This window comes from Panthera onca, chromosome E2, assembly GCF_046562875.1.
Source record: "Panthera onca isolate mPanOnc1 chromosome E2, mPanOnc1 haplotype 2, whole genome shotgun sequence".
NCBI classification, from domain to species: domain Eukaryota; kingdom Metazoa; phylum Chordata; class Mammalia; order Carnivora; family Felidae; genus Panthera; species Panthera onca.
In genome coordinates this window covers 32,332,495-32,350,687 of record NC_138353.1, presented here as the reverse complement: position 1 = coordinate 32,350,687, position 18,193 = coordinate 32,332,495, and the positions used below count along the sequence as shown (strand labels likewise).

The 18,193-nt window shown below is 52.7% G+C and overlaps 1 long non-coding RNA gene across 1 annotated transcript; it reads right to left on the bottom strand.

Annotated features, from left to right (window-relative positions):
- Positions 1-3,574: 3,574 nt before the first annotated feature.
- Positions 3,575-12,723, bottom strand: LOC132690371 (uncharacterized). The gene is made up of 3 exons (XR_009615360.3): positions 10,505-12,723; positions 5,646-5,867; positions 3,575-3,772 (listed from the first exon to the last, which is right to left on the bottom strand). It is a non-coding gene; the product is annotated as an uncharacterized LOC132690371 (long non-coding RNA).
- Between the last annotated feature and the right edge of the window lie 5,470 nt (positions 12,724-18,193).

Below are 18,193 nucleotides of genomic sequence, written 5' to 3'. Positions count from 1 at the left end.
TAAAGCAGGCTTCACGCCCAACACAGGGCTTGAACTCACGACCCCGAGATCAAGACCTGAGCTGAGAAAAATGTTGGACCCTCAACCAACGGAGCCACCCGGGTGCCCCGAAGTTTCTTGAACTAGTTTTACAAAATTGATTCTGGTGTAATTCACTTGACGATAAAGTCTTTGTCCTGACATTTAAAACAGTCGTAATTTAAAACAACATTTTTCCTGAAGTTTCCCCCATCTCCTCTGCCGTTATCTTTTCAGGTGCGCGTGCCCACTCTGCAAAGTAGACCATGAGCGTTGAGCGGGGCTGAGGCCAGAACAGGGAGGGTGCCGGGCCCCAGGCTGGGAGAAGTGTTTGCCTGAACTGGGGGTGATTGCCCCCAAGAGGACGGGGCAAGTGGACAGGCATGACAGCCGCCTTTAGCTGCCGGAAGAGGAAATGGAGACGTGAATCAAACCAAGACCTTCCATCTTGAGAAACACCGGGTCTCCTTTCAATATAAAAACCTCAACTGTCCTGGGGGTTCTGGTGCCTCTCCCTTGAGCCGGCACACGTGTGAGTCTGTCCTCTGGGTATCCTATCAGCCAAGGCTTCATCGTACTCTTATTCGTCTTCTGGGAAAATAGGATTTATGTTTCGGCTTTCCTTTTTAACTATTATAACTTCAATTGGGTGTTTTCAAACCATTTATGCCCCTGGCACCCTCTCTACTCTGGAGGTTCTGATAGCCTCACCCAGCCTGCTTCTTGACCTCCTCACTGAGTTTTATTGTAAGGATGCAACTCCACAAAGCAGAATTCAGCCAATGGGGTGGGTTTCAGCATAGACATCCTAAAAGTTAGAGCCATCCATGGGGGCTGGCTCGGTCGGTTAAGCGTCCAACTCGTGATGTCGGCTCAGGTCATAACCTCACGGTTCGTGTCAAGGGGGAGCCTGTTTGGGATTCTGCTTGTCTCCTCTCCCTGCCCCTCCCCTGCTCACACGTGTGCTCTCTCTCTCTCTCAAAATAACTAAGCTTTTAAAAAAAAAAAGTTGAAACAAATAATAAATGAGCCGTCCAGCCACGGAATGAATTGATGTGGAAGATAGTGAGCCCTCTGTGGCTGGGGGTGTGTAAGGAGAGGCCGAATAACTACTGTGACCAGAGCGACATTTGAATGCTCTGATTTCCAATTTTGATTTGGGGTTTCAAGAACAGAGACATATGGCACAGAAACCCCAGGTCTCTGGTGGAACAGCCGTGCCTGGTAGATTAGACATTTCAGCGTTTTATTTTATTTTATTTTATTTTATTTATTTTATTTTATTTATTTTATTTTATTATTTTATTTTATTTTATTTTATTTTATTTTATTTTATTTTATTTTATTTTATTTTATTTTATGAGAGTGAGAGAGAGAGAGAGAAAGGGAGACCAAGCAGGGGAGGGGCAGAGAGAGCTGGAGACACAGAATCCGAAACAGACTCCAGGCTCTGACCTATCAGTACGGAGCCCGAGGTGGGGCTCGAACTCACAAGCCGTGAGATCATGACCTGAGCTGAAGTCGGATGCTTAACCGACCGAGCCACCCAGGCGCCCAACATTTCAGTGTTTTAAAGACGTTTTCCATACTTTAAAAGAGGACCCACTCACCTCCAATTTCTTGACATCGCTAATTCTTTCCCCCACCCGATTTGGGGAACTGAACCCAATTTTGCCTGAGCAATGGAGAGCCTCTGGGGCAGAGACAGAGGGGTGTGGGGTCTCCAAAGGTGCAGGTGGAGAAGGTGACAGTGCTTTTCCCGGGTGACATGTGAAAAGGCCACAGGGAGTTCTCTTTGTCACTCTGGCCTTTCTAGGCCATTCATTACACGCCCGGAGGTCTCAGTGCCCTGGCGGGAAGTAAGAGACTAGCCGGCTGTCATCCCCACCTTATACATCCTGAAAAGTGCTGGTTCACCCATCCAGCCTCAGTCTCCTGCTCGAGGCCTGAGGTGGCCCACAGGCTAATCTCAACGCATTTGGGTTGACCAGGGGGCTATTGCTATTTTTATCTTGTGATCCTTCCCCTACCAAACAAAACGGGAGATTTCACGTAAGAAATGCAGATCTCCAGGGGTCTCTGTCAAACTCCGGTCTGGGAGCCTGAGCTTGCCTCCCGCCGGGGCCCCGTCCACCTCCCTTTGTCACCAGCTCTCCCTTTGCCTTAGTTCGGCTTCCCCCCAAAGCAGATCCTGACACCAGGATGGGAGAGCCAGTAGTTTACTGGGGAAGTGAGCCTGGGATGCGTGTGGGTGGGGATGTGGGATGCGGGGGGCTGGGGGCAGGGGGGGAAGAAAGCCGACCAAGTTACTACCGTGCGCAGCTAGAGTTTAATCCTGCCGCGGTCCCTGTGAGAGTCAGCGCAGGGCATGCCTCAGTTTCCCTCCTGCGAGGAGAGGAAGGAGGGTGTTTGTACAGTCTCAGGTGCAGGCTGCTGGAGCGTGGAGAGATCCAGGGGCCAGAGAAAGCCCTGAGGCAAAGAGAGGCTGATCGTAGCAGCAGGAAGGGTGGGGGTGCACCAACAGGGTGAGGCCTGCCCCAGGAGCGGGGCGCGAGGGACTTCCGCTATGCCTTTGTGACATGTCCGGCTTCGCCACCTCTGTTCTAACCCTTTTGGTCCAACCCTGACCCAAGAGGAGGTCGCCTGCCATCCTAGTCCTTGTCCGACTCGATGGCTTTTCTGTGCTGTGTTAACATGACAGCATATGTGTGGGCTTGAGGGGCCGTGGACTGAGGCAAGGCGCCCACTGTCCCACGGAAGGAACAGCGCCTGCCTTGCATCGCCTTGTTCTCTCTCCCAAATCCCGCTCGTGGCCGACCTTCTCGAGGGGGCTGACGACAGGGCCCGAGCCCCGGGTCCTCTCTTTCCTCCTTGCTATCCGGCCGGTCTGGCTCCTTCCTCCCAGAACATTTCGATCCTTCAAGCTTCTCCGCTCCTTTGTTCGTTGTAACATTAACCAGCTACCCGGTTTCCGTGGTGAGGTGCGGGGGGGGATTAATCGGAGGGCAGAGATGAACGATCCTTTTCTAGGGCCAATCTCCAGATCTGGGTAATTAAAAATGATGCCTCGTTAAGTATTTCCACCTTTGCTGGCATCTCCTCGCCGACCAGAGGGAGAACAGCAGGGACCAATGGACCCCGATGGACCCCGATCTGTGCTCACGGCTACACCACTTCCTGGAGCGGAAGGGGCTGGTGACGTGTACGAATGAGAGGCGCAGGTTCTCTGCCAGGCCTTTTATTCTGAGAATCTGTCTTGTAAACCCCACGCCCATAGCTATTGTTTAAAAGAACCCGTTGACCATCTCTCTTCCAAAAGATCTCTGGTCTGGGGCTTTTAAGCTTTGAGAACCATGCCACCAGCCCCCCAGGGATTCATTTTGCCAGAAAGTGCCGGCCAAGGGCTTTTATTCCGCAACACCCCCTCCCTCCCCCCCGCCAAGTCTTTGCCCATCAGGACCTGGGGTCAGAACTGGGAACTTTTTCTGACCCTTTCTCGTCTTGTTCCCCTTTGTCAGATGCTGTAAACTGAGAGTGGGTGAGGCTAGCCCACTGGATGTAGCCAAGGGTTCCTGCTTTCTGGAGTGTAGCTACACTGAGCTGTGACGGGCACCGGGGACAGGGAAGTACACAAAGACACGAAGCCAAGCGTGTGGGCCTCGAGACTTACGGCTCAGGGCACAAGTCTCCGCTGTTTGCCAGCAAGGAGTCGTTGGGCAAGTCGTTTCACTCCTCTCTGTCCCTGTTTCCTGGTCTATAAAATGGAAACAATGATAGCACCTGCTTCGTGGAGCTCTTACAACGGTAAGACACGCAGGAAAATCCCCTTGCCTGGCACACAGTAAGAGTTTGGCAAATGAGAGCTGTTTCTACCTCTTGTCGCCATCACCGGCATCACCACCATCATCACCGTTACAGTCATTGTCGTCTGGGCTTCCGGAAATACCAACACTGAGCATCGGCCTTTCATAAGGACGGGGGCCCATGCATCGAGAAGGAGCAAAGGTAGCTCCCTAAATAATGAAGTTTTGGGGGCGCCTGCATGGCTCAGTCGGTTAAGCGTCCGACTTCAGCTCAGGTCACAATCTCGCGGTTTGTGAGTTCGAGCCCCGCGTCGGGCTCTGTGCTGACCGCTCGGAGCCTGGAGCCTGTTTCAGATTCTGTGTCTCCCTCTCTCTCTCTGACCCTCCCCCCTTCATGCTCTGTCTCTCTCTGTCTCAAAAAATAAATAAATGTTAAAAATAAATAAATAAATAAAAAATAATGAAGTTTTGGAGGGGCACCTGGGCGACCCAGTCAGTCGAGCCTCTGACTCCTGACTTCGGCTCTGGTCATGATGATCCCAGGATCATGGGATCGAACCCAGCATCGGGTGTGGATCCTGCTTAAGATTTTCCCTCTCTCTCTCTCTCTCTCTCTCTCTCCTTCTGCTCATCCCCCCTCTTCACACACACTCTCTCTTTCTCTAAAATTAAATAAATAATATAATAATCATAATACTGAAGATTTGGAGATGGGCCTTGAAGAATGGGCAGAAGCTGGACGAGTGGCAATGTCGTGGGGGCCAATGGCAGGTCAGGGGAGAGAGTGGGTGGAGGGGGCCAAGTGAGGTGTGGAAGGAAAGATCGCACACGTGTTTAGGGTTACCAAGTCACGACTCGGCGGCACTGGGCATGAGAGATGCAGAGATGGGAGACAGAAGAGGTGAGAAGAGAGAGAAGAGGTGGGCTGGGCCTGGCCGGAATGGCAGGCTCAAGGGTAGGGGTGCCACGTGCGGTTTTAAGCCAGGGGGACCTCTTTGATCAGAGCAGGGAGCGTGAGCACTCAGGAAGGGGCAAGCCGGCGTTCTGGGAGAGGCCAGCCTTCTCGGATCACGGAATTCTCCTCGGGTCTTAACAAAATGGCCAACGTGACCACGTGCCTGGATGTTCCATTTGTCAAATTACACCCTTGGCTTCAACAGCCACGCCGAGGCCCGGTGCGAGGTGCCCGGAGCGGGAAAGGTAGGACGTTTTATTGGACGCTATTGAATTTGTCCAGACCCCTGCAATTCCCCAGGAAGGGGCCACGGGCACGGGGTTAATTTACCCTCCGACCCGAAGCCGCAAAGTTGATAATCAGCTGCCACGGTCTACGGGAGAGACGAACCCCGTTGTGGAGCTGTTCAATAAATCCGCTATTAGCAGGGAAAGTGCTTACACGCACTTAAAAAAAATTAAACAACAAAATAAGAGCCGTTGATTGACAAGGCATCAATAAAGCCGTGCCCGTGCACTGCTGACCTCCCCCCACCCCCCAGCTGCCAATCCGTGTTTATTAGAAATCTGCTCTATAAATAGCTTGTGGCACAGAAAACAGTGAGCCGCTTCTCAAATGTGTCATTGTGAAATGCTAACTATTTAATACTTGGCTCTTGGTTTGCTATAGCTGATATGTGGGGCATCGGGAATAAAGGGTTATTGTCAGGAGGTGGCTAATACTTTTTGACCCTCCACCTCGGAAGCGAAATTTCCAGCTCCCCCGCTCCCGCTCCTTTCTTCCTTTTGTGCCGACCGCCTGAACGCCAATTGGTTTTCAGGGTAGCAGTGTGCTTTGCTCGAAGGAAAAAAAAAATGGCTTTCCCATACTTCTCTGAAACCAGGGTTGGCCACACAGTTCTGGGCAACGAGACACCGCCGAGGGTTTCTGGGAAGAAATTTTTGCTGATCCGATACATGCGCCACCTCTTTCCCTTTCTTCCGTCCATTTTCCTCTCACCTGGAATGTGGCTGTGAGTCCGGAGGTACAGCAGCTATATTGTGGCTATGAGGTTACGAGCTTGAGGATGAAGGTCATGGCGATAAGGATGGCTGGAGCAAAAAGAGGGATAGGGTTAGAGTCCCCAGTGTTGCTGTTGAGCCACTTACTGTTTCAGGCTGTCTATTCATGGGCATTTGGGTGTGTGATAAAAATAAATTCTTACCTGTTTAAGCCACTGTAGAAGGATTTTTTGCTAATTGTAGCTGAACACATCCCTGACTGCCAGCCACAGTTTTAGTGAGCTTACATACATTACTTCATTTACCCCTTGCTACAATCCTCTTAAGTAGGAAACATTATCGTTCCCATTTTGCAGATGAGGAAACGGAGGGCTTAGAAGAACTGTGAAGGGGAAAAGTCAGGACTGGACCACTGGAATGCTGTGCTCCCGACTCCTCATCGGGGCTCTCTCTGTCCTTTGGCTCAGAGAGGAGGCATCACCCCACTACAAGGCCAGGGGAGAATCTGTTCTAGGGTTCCCAGTGTTTCTCCTCTGGCCCTCGGGGTGTAAGAAGTTACTAGTAATGCTTGACCAAAACAAACCACAACAAAACGAAACATCCTAGTCTCAGAGCATGAATCGTGCAAAACGGGGAGGAAAGATTGATTATAAAATGTCGGATCTCCACTCCAAACGATAGTCCGTCAGCTTAAGGAATGAAGGCACTCCAGGAGCCCTCGTCCACGTGAGGCAGAGAATACGGCAGGAAGGAAGTTCAAGCCCCATTCTTTATCTATCCCTCTTTCACAGGTAGTTTTTCCTCCACTGGAGACACAGCACATTCTGACTCACCTAGAGAATCATGGCATCTCGAGGCTACAAGAGACTTTACGGGGGTCATCTGACCTGCTTCCAACTTGAAAATGGTAATAACAGTAGTGAGATTAGTTGACCGACAATAAACACTTCTATGTAACGGGCAACCCTGCTGATCACGTTACGGACTTCTTTCTCTCAACCATTTTAGGAGTTTGGTACAGCAGACGTCTCCAACTTCAGAAGAGAAACTGAGGTACGGAGAGTTTAAGCAACGTGCTCACAAGTTATTTAGGTGAGTAACTTAGAAAAGTGAATGGAGGGGCGCCTGGGTGGCTCAGTCGGTTGAGCGTCCGACTTCGGCCAGGTCATGATCTCCCAGTTCGTGAGTTCGAGCCCCGCATCGGGCACTGTGCTGACCGCTCAGAGCCTGGAGCCTGCTTCCGATTCCCTGTCTCCCTCGCTCTCTGCCCCTCCCCCACACATGCTCTGTCTCTCTCTGCCTCTCGAAAATAAAGAAAACTAATAAAAAATTTTTTCTTTGCAATTCGTGGGTTTGAGCCCCGCGTTGGGCTCTGTGCTGACGGCTTGGAGCCTCGAGCCTGCTTCAGATTCTGTGTCTCCCTCTCTCTCGGCCCCTCCCCCGCTCATGCTCACTCTCCCGCTTGCGCTCTCTCTCTCTCTCTGTCTCAAAAATAAATAAGCATTCAAAAAATTAATATAAATAAATAAAATTTGAAAAAAAGTAAGTGTACTTGTCAGGGTAGCATCAGGTCTATAACAAATAATCCCCCAAATATTAGTGCTTAACACAGTAGAAATTTACCTGCAGACCCCTCCACACTCCAATGCTGGTGTTTCTGGTCACAGGGTGGTGTCCTCTATCTACATGGTGCTTTGGGGACCCAGGCTCCTTCCGTCTTGGAGCTCTGTTATCCCCGAGGGCCCCCTCTCTGTCCACCATAGCCATCCGGAGGGAGAGCACAGAGAACTCACCTCCTTGGAATCTTGGCCCACAGGGAACAATATCCCACTGATGAGAAGTAGGGATGTAGCCACATCCAGATGGAAGCAAAGGCAGGCCCTTCTCGGGGACACTTCCGCAGCGTGGAATGAAAGGGAGGACTTCGGGTGACAACTATCCACCTGTCACGGTAAATGGGGGGAGGGGAGGGGGCAGAAGGCAGCGCAATTTCATCCGTCTCCTCTCACCGGTTAGCAAGGAAGAGGGAGAGGAAATGGCTGTTGAGTAACCAGCCGCTTGAGTCAATCACGTACTCGCTTATTCAGAATCTATTCCACACACGCTGACTGAGCACCTGCTCTGTGCCAGGCGCTGGGCTAGCTTTGAGGAGGGACGTCGTTTCCGTTGTTCGAGGCCACCCTGCTTCCCACCCAACACCGCGCTAAAGCTGCCCTCACCAGAGTTACCAGGAACCTCAATGTGGATCAGCCCCAGAGATACCTTCCTAGACCTCACGGCCCGTTAGATGCCTTTGCCAGGTCAAGATCATCTCCCTTCTTTGGGATGGCTGGGAAAGAACCCCAGGGCCCCAGGATCAGACGTGGAGACGTGGAGGGGCTTACCGCCAGCCACCCCTCTGCTTGGCTCCATGGAGGGGAGTGGGGAGGGCCCCTTCCCCTCATCTCTGATGATTGAACCAAGTTCATGTTCAGAATGTATATAAAGTTATTTGGGCCAAATTTCCATGTTAACTGTTCAGAGCAGAAATGCTCAGTGTCAGTTAAATTTGGTTAGATTACAAGACAACACAGTCAAGATCAAGAACATGTGGCCTGATTTGATTTAACCCAGAGAAGAAATGCCTTTTTCCTTCTGCTCAGCTATAACATTATACATATAAAGATACATACGTGCTTGCTCTCTGCCAGAAATGTCAACTGCTTTTGATCTCTCCCTTTAGATATTAAAGTTTCCCCTGCTCACCCCTCTGGTTGGCGGGCCCCTTAAGGGCTTTCAAACCAATAAACAAGCCTGGAGCTGTTGAGAGGGTGGAAGCTGTTTGCCTTTTGAGCTGGAGCCCCGTAGCCCAAAGGTCGTGTTTAATCAGCCTCAAGGTTTTGGTTAACACTGACTTGGAGTTTAAAATAGCATTTCAATAACCTCGGCCTCCTCCCGCTCCCCCATCAGCCAGGGGAGGAGGGAGACAGGGGCCCATGGCTTTAGAAGGGTTTGTGTGTTTGTTGTTAAGGTTCTGAAGTGAACGAGCCGCGCTTGGCTGGTGGCCGTGATGGAGAGCTGCCCTCCTGGGCCACCTCGGGCAGGGCCCTGGCCAGGACCAGGTCCTGAGTGCTCCCCAGTAAGGGGACTTGCTGTAGCAGAGTGCCGGCTGGGGTTTGCATTTCCTTCTTCTCTTCTGCTTGGACTCTAAAGGTAGGTCATGCTCTTTAGAAGAGAGCATGGGGCTCCCCCGGTGTAAGTTCTCAAAACCGCCCTCAAAACTGGATGAAGGGGGAGAGTAGAGGCATCACAGCCTCCCCCACAAGCTGCTTATGAAACTTACCCAACGCCCGAGATGGCATAAAGCCCTCGCTGCTCTCCCTGCCCTGGGAAGGGAAATCCACAAGCCTCCTGGGATGGGGGTCAGGCTGCTTTTGCTCCCTCTGCTTTTTGTCCCTTTTCCCCTCTACCCCTTCCTTCTGTAGCATCCTGGTCCTGCCATGCTGGCATCTGCCCTGGGAACCTGGCAGTAGACAAGCTCCCATCTAAGACAGATGGCTTTGCCTCCTCTTTAACAGAGCCTGCCTATGAAAGCGTTCTTTCAATGCGTCACTATACTTAGAAATAGCCTCCCGGGGCGCCCGGGGGGCTCAGTTGGTTAAGCGTCTGACGTCGGCTCAGGCCATGATCTCACAGTCTAGGAGTTCGAGCCCCACGTCAGGCTCTGTCCTGACAGTTCCGAGCCTGGAGCCTGCTTTGGATTTTGTGTGTGTGTGTCTCTCTCTGTCCCTCCCCTGCTCACACTCTGTCTCTCTCAAAAACAGAGAAACATTGAAAACAAATTTCTTTAAAGAAATAGCCTCCTCGGGGCGCCTGGGTGGCTCAGTTGGTTAAGCGTCCGACTTCGGCTCAGGTCACAATCTCGCGGTCCATGAGTTCGAGCCCCGCGTTGGGCTCCGGGCTGATGGCTCAGAGCCTGGAGCCTGTTTCAGATTCTGTGTCTCCCTCTCTCTCTGCCCCTCCCCCGTTCATGCTCTGTCTCTCTCTGTCTCAAAAAAAATAAATAAACGTTAAAAAAAAAAAAAAGAAATAGCCTCCTCATCTCATGGGTTCGAAAGCCATGGGCCGCTGTCTCCTTCTTCCCCTGGCTGATGGGGGAGCGGGAGGAGGCCGAGGTTATTGAAATGCTATTTTAAACTCCAAGTCTGGGCTAACCAAAGCCTGGAGGTTGAATAACACACCATCAAATAGCTCAGCCATCCCGTGCTGACCAGGATGGCCTAGGTTATGCCGCAAAGTAACCTTGCCCGAACCCCACAGAAGCCCATGCGTCACCCATGAAGAGTCCCGTGCAGATGAAGGGGCCCTCAGGGGGCCCCTTGCACTGACTTGGTGAGGCCGACAGCCTCCACAGTCTCACCACGTGGCTCCGTGACCACAGAAGGGACACGTAGAAGGTTGAGAATCGGCTTTCAAATGCTTTAGCCCAGAAGTCGCATGCATGGCTTCTGCTCGTTGACCGGCCCCAGTCACAGGGCCCTCCTCAGTGCGAGACGTCTGGGAAATATAGGCAACACATTAGGGGAGCAGGAAGTTCCCTCTGCCACCCCTCGCCCCACCTTCTGCCTCTCGGAACCCTCGTAAGTCCCTCTTCTCGGGTGTTAGGGAACTCCCTTCTGAACCTATTGCTAGGGCCGGGCTGGGATGTGCCTGAATGTAGAGGCAGCGGACGGAAGAATCATCCCTACCGTCATCGTCGTCACCAACCACCATCATCGCCGATATTTGTTCGGCAATTTTCCATACGCCAGGCGGGCGCCGAACCTTCTCGTGCGTTGTTTCGTTTCATCCTCCGCGCGTTATCACCACGAACTCCTCATTTACTGCCGGGTCAGCTGAGGCCCAGAGAAATTAAATGATTTGCCCTGGTCTGTCCATCAATAGTTGGCAAAGCTCGGGCGGTCAGACCCCCGAGTTCGCCAAGCTACATCTACAGGCCGGTGACCGGTCCCCGAGACCCCGGGCCGTGCAGGAGTCAACTCCAAGGGGTCGTGGTGCCGTCAGGGGGGGATCCATGGCAGCTTCTCCTGCCAAAGCGGATGGAGGCCAGCTTCAGCAACCCCCAGACCGCTGCTCATCTTGAGGCCTTCCTCCTCAGCACAGCCGGGACCTCACCGGCCAGGCCCCCTCTGCGGGCCCAGCTTCCCCCGAGTTAGATGCTTATTGACTGGCTGTTCTTGTCTGGTCCCGATGCCCAGAGGATTTGGCCGAGGACGTCACCGGGGCCCGTGGACCTCAGGCAAGCAGGCCTGGCGGCGAGGGAGGTGCAGTGGGCCAACCACAGGGCCCGTCTCCCAACAGTGGACCGTGGGTTCCCCGACCCACGTGGGCTCTCCCCTGCCACATCCTTCCCTGCAGCTCGATGGAAGCTGTTTTTGTTCCCCATTAGGCCAGACAAGGGGAGGCCTCTTAGAATCCGATCCAGAGCCCAAACACGAGGGGTGTGGGATGCTACACTGTCCAATCCTGACCCAGGCCCCGGGAACCGAGTATGCATCTTGGGGGCGGGGGGAGCTGGTCGCGTGGGGCAAGGGTCCTTCACTCATGCAGCTACTGAGGGTGCCAAACAGCAGGTCCAGCCCAGAAAGAGGGACGAAACAAGGCCGCTTGCACTTGAGGAACTTCGTGCAGGAGGTAGACAGACAGGTCGTCCTAGAGTCGAAACAGGTACAAAATATGACGGAGCCCCAGGGGTGGTAGTGACTTTCGGTCCTTCAGGAAGGCTGCCGTGAAGAGGGGATAAGGATGCTGACGCGTTTGGACTCAGGGGGCAGGGTAAGAACGTTCCAGGCAGAAAGAACAGCATGTGCAAAGGCCCGGGAGTTCGGGAATGCGTGCACTGTGTCCTGAGAATATGCATTTGCCGAAGGCGGCTATAACATCGGGTACAGGGCATGGGAGGGGGCCGGCAAGGTCAGATGATGTGGCCCCGGAGGGATACTTCTGCCCTGAGGTGGACCCCGGGGAAAATTCACGGCCCAAGGGGCCTTTTACTTGGGTCCTCCTGAAGGTTGAAGGGATGTCAGGTTTGGAAATGAAGGCTTAATCTGCGTCTGTGAAGGAGGGCAGAGCCTGTGGTGGGGGGGGGGGGGGGGAGACAGAGGGGTGCTCCAGGTAGAGTGTGTTATTGCCCTTTGCCGTGTCACACATCAGCACAAACTTAGCAGACTCAACAACATCCATTTCTTCGCCGACGGGTATGTGTAAATCGGGAATCGACGCCTGGCCTGACTGAGTTCGCCGTTCAGGGTCTCACCAGCTGAAATGAAGGTGTCTGGGCCTATTGTTCTCTCCCGACGTTTAAGGTTCCGTCTCAAGCTCTCCAGTTGTTGGCAGACCGTATTTCTTTGTGGCTGTTGGACCAAGGTCACTGAATTCCGGTAGTTGGGAGTGGGGGGGTGGGTGCCGCTTGGAGCTTCGAGACGTGCTCCTCTCCGTGGGCAGTTCACGGCAAGGATGCTCGCTTTCTCCAAGGCCGCCGTGTCTCTCTGACTTCCCCTTTGGCCACCGGTGGGACAAAACTCTGCTTTGTGAAGGGCTCCCGTGGTTAGGTCGGCCTCCCTTAGACAAGCTCTGTATTTTAAGTGCAGCTGCTTTGGGACTTTAATCCCACCTGCCAAATCCCGACATGACAACCCCCAGAGTAGCATTCGATCGAATAAAGGGGGGGGGGTGTCAGGAATCTTGGGGCCCATTTTAGAAGCTTGGCTGTCGCCCGAAGTGAGAGGGGCCCCAGGAACGGCGAGCTGGAGTAAGAGGATCCCTTGGGTGCAGCTGGAGGGTGGCCTCACTGGAGGCTGGGCGGGCTGGCCGCACAGAACTGGCGACCGGAGCCTGCCTTAGGGTGGACCGTAGAGAAGCGTCTTCTGACCAGTGGGGGCTGCTGAGCTGATTGGCTGCGCTTGAGGTTGGGCCCGCCCCCCCACCCCGGGTTTCCGCCTCCAGCGTGGGTGGGAAGGAGGGGGGATGCCACCTGCAGGGAAGCGACCCTGGGCCCCACGACGTACCCCAGCCCCACCCGCCTTCAGTCCCTGATGACGGCCTTCTAGGACCACAGTTGACCAGAGAAGCAGGAAGCTCCCATCCCGGGTTCTGCTGTCCCGGTCACGTCCCCTCTGAGCCCTCACGTCCCCGCTGCTTTGGCCTCAGGGCCAGGGAGGGTGCAGCTGGGAGACCCCCCCACCCTCACTTTCTGGGCAGGCTCTTTTGTACCTTTTGTGAGCCGCCCAGTTGGATGTAGCCACAAGAGGAGGGGCAGGAGAGGCTCAGTAATAAGTAATAATAACAACGGTTATGAGACTCACAGGTCCTAGAGAGGGGAGGCACGGAACACCATGCAGGGCCACAAGGGAAAGACTCCCGGGGTGGACAGGAGGCAGGAGACGTTAGGGGGCTGCGCGGGGTTCCCGGAGGCAGAGGCAAAGCAGGGCAAGGAGAACAGCCTAGAAGGGCTAGTTTGAATAATTTCCGGCTTTGGGCTGTAGGGGGGCTGTAGGGGCGGTCTCTAGCTGCCGGGCACCTGGCCCTGGGATGATGAAGGCAGAGAAACAGTGCCTCCTGGGTGCCCAGGCAAGAAAGAGGAGGAAAGGCTCCGATTGGCTAGTTTGCATATCAAAGGCACGCTCCAGCTGGGCCCTTTGCTACCTCTAAGAACTGGCTGGCCCAGGGAGAGGCAGACTCTCCCAGCCAGAAAGAGTTTGTTAAGATGTCAAAACACCGTAATATACAGAAAATTAAAAAAAAAAACAAAACAATACACAGGCTCTGCTTAAAAGTGGGTAATCGGGGGTGCCTGAGTGGCTCTGTCGATTAAGCGTCTGACCCTTGATTTTGTGGGATCGAGCTTTGCATCAGGCTCTACGCTGATGGCACGGAGCCTGCTTGGGACTCTCTCTCTCTCTCTCTCTCTCTCTCTCGCAAAATATAAATAAGTAAACATTAAAAAAAGTGGGGACTCAAAGCTGAGGACAGGTAAGACACATAACTGGGGCATCCCCATTTTTTACAGAGGTGGAAACTGAGGCCCAGATACACCAAGTTTTGTGTAGGCTCACGGTTGGTAAGGGACAGAGGGAAATTTGACCTGTGGTCTTGTATTTGTGACACCAGGTCCCTATACCTCTCCCATCTCAGGTATCTGTGTCTCTTCCTTTGCCTCCTTCCAGAAAAGAGACTCAAGCCTTCTTACCCAGAAGAAAAGACCCCGAACTCCCTCCACAGTGCACGCCCGGGCACTCACTGGACGTGCTCCCCCGACAAGGTGGCAAGGGGGTGATTCTCAACCCAAAGACAGGGTGGTGCTTAACTCCAGGGAGCCAACAGCAAAGCCTGCAACTGGCTAGAGGCCAAGAGGGAAGGAGGGAACTTTCAGAGGAGAGTAGGGGGCCGTGCCTGTGCCCCAAGCCCACAGCTCGCCTCTTTTGGGCTCCCCCCCAAAACTGAGGGCCCCCCCCACCACCTAAACTGAGGCTCTGACTTGTTCCTTTTAAAAGTTTCTGAAGCTGCTTTCTTGCCCACCCCCCTCCCCGTCAGTTCCATTTTCTGGAAGTATTTCAGTGACTCCGTATGAGTTGAGGGACGAGTCTCTGGCCGTTAGCGCTCTGACTGCGATATTGTTTGAGGCCACACTTTGGGCTCCTCAAAGGGCCCGGGGTCAGAGGGATTCACTAGAAAGCACCCCATGGACCCAGCCTGGCCCTCACCAGCTGAGCGAGCCCCACCGTGCAGGCAGGCGTGAGCATCAGTGCCCAGGCGGAAGGGAGCTCGCGATAGTCCCTCTGAGCACACGGAGACAGATGCCGCTGAAAGCCTGAGGATTATTTGCCTGGCACGTGTGACCTGCTAATTAAGTTTTACTATTTACCTCTGGAAAGCGACGTGGCTTCCTGGGCTCTGGAGAGGGCCTGACCCCTCCCCTCTCGTCTTTCCATCCTCTACCCCGCTCAGGCCTGGAAACTTCTGGCTCTGAGAGGGGGGTACATTGTTGTTGGGGCCTGGAGAAGGGGAAAAAGTCACATAAGCCCCTGTGCACACCCCATCCCCCCACCCCAAGTGCCCCTGTAGGTGGAGAGCAAGCCTAGGGATACGGGGCAAGAGAATGAAGTCATTCAACCAAGGCTAATTAGCTCCTTCTGGCTACTTGACCTTGATCTCTTTGAAGGTCATTCCCCTCACTTGTAAGGTGGGGGAAATAATCACATTTCCCTCTGAGGATCGATGGGAGGATTAGAGGAGGCCGTGTTTGTGTGGGAGAGTTGGCTAGATACCCACTCAATGTCCGTCTTTCCCTTCCTTGTTACCTACAGGCCCAGAATTCTTTGGTTGGCCAGCAAAGTGCCCAGATAAAAGATCATGTTTCCTGATCTCTCTTGCAGCGACGGCTGACCCAGGAGATATAAGTGGAAGTTGTTGGCCGTGGCGGTGGAGTTCATCTGCTTCAATAAAGACAAACCTGTTGCTCTTTCCTCCTTGCTTCATTCTCCTTCTTGCCTGGGATGCAAACATGATGGCCGGAGCTCTAGCAACCACCTTGGCGTATGAAGTGATCTCGGGAACGGGTCCACGTACTGAAGATGGTGGAACGAAAGGATGGAGATGTCACGCTGGCTCTGGACCATCTATTTTTGGATTTATTCTAGGGGATAGACACTTAACCTCTATGTTGGTTTAAGTCAGTGGTTCTCAAAGTCTAGCTTCCACTAGAATTACCTGGAAGGCTGGTTACACACAAAGATAGCTAGGCTGCAGTGCCTGGAGGTTCTGATTTGATAGGTCTGGGATGGGGCCTCACAGTTTTGTTTCTCACGTGTTCCCAGGTGATGCTACGGTGCTGGCCTGGGTACAAGGTGCACCTTGAGAACCACCGGTTCAAGCCATCATCAGTGAAGTTCTTTATCTTCCGAAGCAGAACCCACTCCTAACTTACCTAGCAAGGTAAGTGCGTCACACTCGAGAAATGTGATTATTATTTTTGTACAGGGGTGGAATGATAGCCAGGGGGCTACCCATTCCCCTCCTGGCACCCAGGAGATCAAAGGGCTGGAAGGGAGGGCAAAGCCGTGATGGCCAGCGTGCCCACCCCAGCTGAAGGCAGCCTTGACCTCCCCAAAGGAGACTGGGTGGCCCCAATGCCTTTCTTCGGGGAGCGGTTGAAGCCCCACTTTGCCCAGATCCATCCCGTTTCTCTGAGTTGCCCGGAAATTTTCTGAAAACAGGAACCACGTGTGAAGTCAAGCGCTCTGCAAGTATTATCTCATTTAATCCTCGTGACCCATTTCACGGATGAGGAAACTCAAGCGAACAAAGGGTAAGTCACTTGCGCACAGTCACAACACCTTCGTGAGCGACAGAGTCGGGGTTTGAACTGTAAATGCCACCCTCCCAACAGCTAGGAGAGGCTGGAGCCACCCCCGCCCTGGCATGGGGCGATGCTCAGCTGTATTCTCAGAGATAAGAAAGCAAGGGGGCCACGGGGCAGCTTTGGGAGAGGGTGGAGGGAGTCTGGACCCTCCTGCCCCTGCGTCCATGGACCCGCACTGAGGGCTGAACGCCAAGCCCTATAGAGAACGAGGAGAGGCGACCCCTTGTCTGGGCATGTGCGCTGTGTTGATGGATTGGAAGCCATGCTTCTCCTGAGGTCAGTGGCCCTCCCTGCCCTGCCAGCCGTTCTAATAAAATATGAAGTTCAGAAACCCCAGGCAATCCTCTCTCTCCGCTGAGTGATGACCTTGTAATTGGCTCACAAGCTAGCTTGATTTATCCACTCCAACCGGGGCAGCCCGAAAAGGATGAATGAGCTTCAGCGGCCTGCGGACGAGAGCAGAGTCCCTGGGAGCCGTGATGCCATGGGCGTGGGGGCCATTTGTCACCACCAGCCTTTGCCTAATTGTGGGAAGATAAAGCGGGAAGGTGCCGGGTTGCAACGTGTAATCGTGGTCTTTCGTGGAACAACCTGGGGCCCAGCTGGCCAGGCGGGTGGTCCGACTGGGAAAGTCCCAGACACGGACCTGCTCCTCTGACACTCCCCCCACCCCACCCCACCCCCCCCCATGAAAGAAGGCCCTGTAGGGAGGGACTAGGAAGCTAATGGTGCTACAGCCTCAGGGGAAGGTGATGCCCTCTGCCGAGCGTCCTGGGTTCGAATCCTGGATCTGCCATTTACCGGCTGAGGGCCGGTGGCCAAAGTCACGTAACCTCTCCCTGCTGAGCATCATGGTTAAGAGCACAGACTCTGGATTTGAATCTGGCCTCCACCTTTCACTAGCTGTGTGGCCTTGGACAAGTTACTCGATCTTTCTGTGCCTCATTTTCCTTATCTGTACAATGGGGACAATAATAACACTCAACAGAGCTGTATTAGCTTTCTAGGGCTGTTGTGGCAAATTATCACGATCTGGGGGGTTTAAAACAACAGAAATTTATGCTCCCACAGTTCTGGAGGCCAGAAGTTTGAAATCAAAGTGCTGGCAGGGTCACGCTGCCCCTGAAGGCATTGCGGGGAGGACCCTTCCTTGCCTGTTCGCCTCCGGGTGGCCCCAGAGTTCATTGGCTTGTGGCTGGGCTGGCCTTCTTATGGCCCCCCCCCTCCTCTCTGCCCCCTGTAAGGACACTTGCCATTGGACTTAGGGCCCACCCGGATAATCCAGGATGATCTCACCTTAAATTTTTCTGACTTCATTACCTTTGCCGAGACGCTTTTACCAAATAGGGTCACATTCACAGATTCCGGAGGTTGGGACCTGGATGTAACTTTCTGGGGCTGCCCTTCAACCTACTCCAAGGGCTGTTTTGAGAATTAATGAATTAATACTTGTAAAGTTCTGAGGCAAGGGGCTGGCACATCTTAAGTGCTATACAAGTATCTGCTTCGTGAATGTGTGCGTACATATATATTATATGATTATTATATATGTATTCTAGGTTCTGTAATGTATGAAACGTATACAGATATTTATTTATATTTTAATATAGATAATATTATAAATATAGATATAGATATCTATATATAATATAGATAATAAATAAATATACATATATTTATTTATATTTTAATATAGATAATATTAGACATTAATACATTTATTATTAGTTTAATATTAGACTTTAATTATATTTAATTTAATTAATATATTCGACTTTATATATTCCTATGTGTGTATTAACGCATATAATAAATCTACATGTATATATGCAGAGAAAATAATGGTACACATTCTGGAGTAAATCAAGCTATTGCAAGGATTAGAGAGGACGCTGTCACTGTGGTCAGGGCATAGTAACTATTTGGCAGATGCTGGCTTTTGGTATTATGACATCGTACAGGCTCAGGGATGGGAAGGTCAGTCCTTCAACTATTCCACAGATATTTATTAGGCATC